We start from the raw sequence: 5174 nt of genomic DNA on the forward strand, positions 1-5174 counted from the left end.
GAACAAGGTAATATGGATTGAGGATCCCACTAAAGACAATTAATGCCTTTACCAGGAAAGCTTACACACCACCTAAATTTTTTTTATTGGAAATACAGATGTTAGTTACCATGCAATTCTACAAGTTAGGTACATTAACAGATGATGATCGGCAAATAAGTAGTGAACTGAACCAGGAAGATCAGAAAATACATACAGGACAAACTGACCAACAGTGAGGCGCTAAGACAGCCTCACTGAAGCGATGCACATTAGTCACAACAAAGCACCACTACACACGTGTAAGAAATGAGCCACAGCAGGATATATAAGCTGCTATCATATAGTGTATGGAAATGTGTTCATCACAAGCAGAGAGGACATTAAAAAAAAATCACTCAGAGAGCTCAGTGGAAATCAGCTTTGAACAACTGATAGCTGTGGACCCCTAAGAAGTCGTAATAGCAGACGGCCCAGCTTGGCATGGAGATTAGAAGAATGGAAATTTGCCTCTTTGAGTGAAGCCTTTGAGCTGAGCCTAAATTGAAGAGTTTATAAGCAAGCTCTTTGGATAGCAGCAGCAGATACTAAATAAAGGACAAGTTTTGGGTGTGCCAGTGTGGAATATACTCTGTTTCTCCTAATGTTGTTTCCCCACCCCACCCCTCCTCAAATTTGGGTTTATGCTGACTCGTGGCATGTGAATTCCCAGCCACCATCCTTCTATCACTTAGTAACAGTGAAAATTCTCAAACTGGTGAGAGAGCCAGTGCAAATCCATTGGGGAACTGAGTCCTAACCACTTCTACTCTAAAACTCTAAAAAGAATTTTCTTAAGTTAAAATTGTCACAGCAATCAAATGGGAAGAACTGCAGCCAGCTTTAAAATATTCCAATGGGGTAGCATTTTAAAATAAACTTACATATGACATTCTCCATGTTTCTTGGAGAATGATTTACGCTAGTATGTTTTCTGGCTTCCATTCTGCAATTATCACAATTTTTAGTATCCTCATGAAGTAAAATTGATGTTCCAGTTGGCTAGAAAACATCTTTTGGAAACTGCTTGACTAAATACACCATCTTGGGAAAAGGTGGTCTAAATACCTAGATCTACTTCATTTTCTGTCAGCAAAGTGGTCCACCTCATACAGATACTAGCAGCTGGTTTCAAAAAGCACCAACAAAACCAGCTAAAAGCAAAATGAAACAAGGCTGGGCTCTTATAAACGAACAGTTTCAGGCACCTCAAAGAGGCAATTAAAGAAAATGAGTTTGATGCAATATGAAGTCATTTTCCATTTTTTTTTTGTAAAAACTCATTACTTAAGTGAATTTATTGGATCACCTCACAGGGCTAATGGAGGCTTCTCTTTTGTGCTATAAACGAAAACCCATTTATGTGTCAAAAATACATTAAAATGAAAATAGTCAAAAGAGAACCACACAGGCTACGAAACATGCGAATATGACCAAGCTGAGATCGTGCTTAATCAAGATGAGCACATCAGAGCCTTCGGAAAAAGGAGTTTTTAGTAAGCCATAACAGACTGGCTTGAGCCGAAAATTTAAAGGTGATACGGATACTTTCAACATGCTGACCCAGTCCTTTCTTTCCTCAACTACTCCCACTCTCCCTTGTGATAGTATTATGACAAGGAGAAAAGATGGAGTGTGGGGAGGTAGGTTTGTTTGCCTAGTTTTTTTTTTTTTTGGATATGCTTACAATGTACATAAATAGGTATAATTAGAAAGCAGAACATGAGGCCAGCATTCAAACCAAAAGGCATTTAATGTCCCAATACAAACACAGGCCTTTTCTCTCTGTGGCTTCCAAGTTGGCCTAATAGCTGATATAACCATCCATCTTTTCTTCAAGGACTTGAACTTTTACTATTCAAAAGAGATGATTTCATTTTAATAAAACATTCAAACATGAAAAATTCAACTTTATGCCACTTCACATAGACAATAAACTGCCCAAGAGCACAGACTGCCTTGGACTTCTTAGCGTTCCTAAGGTCTAGCAGAGTGCTGGACACAACATAGTATGGTCTCAACAAACATCTGATGATAATAATGCTTTGCCCATGAGATAACACAGTTAACTCCTCAGGGAAGGTACTACTTGTGTATTTTGAAGAATGTCCAAACTCATTTGTGTAGCTAATCAAATGCAGATCATATCTTGGTGCAGTGCAGCTTAGAGTTCACAAAAACATCAAGTCAAACCACTAGTGTTGAAACATACAGAAAGTCTTCCCATGGAAGTCACCACCTGAAATGGGGGGAAAAAAAAGTTACATATGCTCTTGAATTTAAAAAAGCAGATTTTGCTCAGATGTTCTCTCCACAATGTCTATTTTTTTGTTTCCACACTTGTAGAAAATGAAATCTCTCTGACATCTCTTTGTGACATACAGTGAGGATATGTCATACTGGAGCCTCCTAGAGTTCACCTCAAGCCTAAAACCGTCCTCTTTGTAACTCCCACCCATTTCTCCTGGTTCTGCCCTTTGGGACTAAAGAGAACAAATCTCATCTCTCTTCCACAAAACAGCTCTGAATATGGAAAGACAGATAGCATGCCCCTCTTTCCCAGGCTAAACATTTCCACTTCCTTCAACCAGTCTTCAAAGCCATGGACTAAACCTTTCACCATTTCAGTTATCCTCCTCTAGACATTATTCAGCATACCAATGTCCTTCAGTTGTGGTGCTCAGAACAGAACACAAGGCTCCATCCAACGTCTATTCTTACAGGTCTGATGAATCTTTATAGGAAACATTTCTCATGAATAAACAAGTTCTCTTTGGTGGAGTCTATAACCAGTATGCATTATCTGAGGTCCGTGACACACAGAAGCTCCAGTGCTGAGAAGACGTGAAACTTTTAGAGTATGGGTCTTATGTAAATTAGAGGTGGGAGTGAAAGGATATATTTCCCTACAACACTAGAAAATTGTCATCCATTTACAATTTTAAAGATAATAACCTGTGAAAATGCCTAAAAATAATTGCTACTAATATTGCATTTAGAAAGTCTTAAAATCTTTTCATCACCCCTTTAGAAACCAGGTAAATTCATAAGTTAACTTTAGAGGTTAAAACTTTGGTTCTTTTAAAATAAAACTGAATACAAAATTGACACATTTAATTAATAATTAAAATTAATTTAAAGATAAAAGGATTGCATAACAAAAAGCATTATCTCCAAAATAAAAAGAAAAGAGATTGTGACAAAAATGTGATGTAGATTTATTCAAAATTTGGATTTTAGATGAATGATAATCTTCAATAGAGAAATGGTCAAGGGATAAGAATGAACAATTATCAAAGCAGGAAATAGAATTGTTAATAAGCACATGAAAATCTTTTCCAGTTTTTCAGATAATTGGAGAAATGCAAATCAAAATTACCATGAGGTAGTATCCTGCACCAAACAGATGAGCAAAAATAGCTAAAAATAAAACAAAATAATACAGTATAATATAATACATAAAAATAAATTCAATGATGGTGAGACTGGAAAGAAAAAGGTCTCCATACATATGGTTGGTGAGACCTTAAATTACTATAAGTTTCTTTGCAAAGCAATCTGGAAATATACAGTGTTATAAAACTAATCGTACCTTTAGACTTAGCTATCACATCTCTGAGATTATATCCTAAGAATGTTATTGAAAGAAAAAAGGACTTGTCTACACAAAAAAATATTCAAAACTCCTTGATTTTAAATAGCAAAGTAACTGGGAACAACCTATATGCCCAATAATTGGGGAATAGAGGAAGATAATTAATGAATGTTCATCAAATAGAATGCTATTTGCTATAAAAATGTTTGAAGAATGTGAAGAGATGTATAAAACTTCATACAAAGTAATGCAAAATGAAGCAGAAAAAGAATATACAAATTAATTACAACTGTGTTTTGTTTTTGTTTTTTTTTTGGTGAGGCAATTGGGGTTAAGTGACTTGCCCAGGGTCACATAGCTAGTAAGTGTCATTGTGTCTGAGACTGGATTTTAACTCATGTCCCTGACTTCAAGGCCAGAGTTCTATCTACAGTGCCACCTTGCTTCCCCAACAACTGTGTTTTAAAAATAACAAAAACAAACCTTTTAGGTACATAAAGGACAAATTCTGCTATAGAAATTTATTCTAGGTAGATTTATATTTGTTTTGTTAGATTATTTATTTGCATTTCTTAAAAATCTTCTTTAGTTTATAATAAAAGAAAAAATAGTTTTTAAAATTGCCCAATGGGACACTAATGCATTGTTGGTGGAGTTGTGAACTGATCCAACCATTGTGGAGAGCAATTTGGAACTATGCCCAAAGGGCTATAAAACTGGTCCAGCAATAAAATTGATCCAGCAATACCACTGCTAGGTCTATATCCCAAAGTCATTAAAAAAAAAGTGAAAAGGACCTATTTGTACAAAAATATTTATAGCAGCTGTTTTTGTGGTGGCTAAGAATTGGAAATTGAAGGGATGTTCATCAATTGGGGAATGGCTGAACAAGCTGTGACATATGGTTGTAATGCAATATTATTGTGCAATATGAAATGACAAGCAGGATGATTTCAGAAAAATCTGGAAAGCCTTTCATGAACTGATGCATAGTGAAGTGAACAGAACCAGGAGAATGTTGTACACAGTAAAGCAATACAATTCTATGAAGAATTATGAATGACTGAGCTATTCTCCGCAATACAATGATCCAAGACAATCCCAAAGGACTAATCAGGAAGCATATTATTCACCTCCAGTGAAAGAATTGATAGTTTGAATACAGACTAAAGTATGTTATTTTTTACTTTCTTTCTTTCATTTTTTAAATTCAAATCCTCTTATACAAAATGACTAATATGGAAATGTTTTACCTGATTGAAAATGTATAACCTATATTTGATTGCTTACCATCTCAGGGAAGGTGGGGGTAGGGAGGAAGGGAGAGAATTTGGAACTCAAAACTTTAAATAAATATGTTTAAAAATTTAAAAATAAGTTGCCCAATATCAACTCAAATCCATCATTTGGGGTCCCTCATCAAAAACCTTCACTTCACCTATTGTTCTACTGCACCACAATTCTATTAGTAAAATGGTCAAAAACATATTGGGCCACAAAAGAGATGGTGAGGATGTGTGTGTGTGTGTGTGTGTGTGTGTGTGTGTGTGTGTGTGTGTGT

The 5174-nt window shown here is 35.6% G+C and overlaps 1 protein-coding gene across 2 annotated transcripts in view; it reads right to left on the bottom strand.

The window, feature by feature from the left end:
• Positions 1 to 1752: 1752 nt before the first annotated feature.
• The window catches only part of ST8SIA6 (ST8 alpha-N-acetyl-neuraminide alpha-2,8-sialyltransferase 6), a 117058-nt gene continuing 113636 nt past the window's right edge, over positions 1753 to 5174 (bottom strand). For both annotated transcript variants that reach the window (XM_027847902.1, XM_027847903.1), the window contains one exon: positions 1753 to 2257. The gene's annotated coding sequence lies outside the window, so the exon portion shown is untranslated. The remainder of the gene's footprint in view (positions 2258 to 5174) is intronic.

The sequence above is a fragment of the Vombatus ursinus genome, unplaced genomic scaffold (assembly GCF_900497805.2).
Source record: "Vombatus ursinus unplaced genomic scaffold, bare-nosed wombat genome assembly UNPS02005459.1, whole genome shotgun sequence".
Classification (NCBI taxonomy): Eukaryota; Metazoa; Chordata; class Mammalia; order Diprotodontia; family Vombatidae; genus Vombatus; species Vombatus ursinus.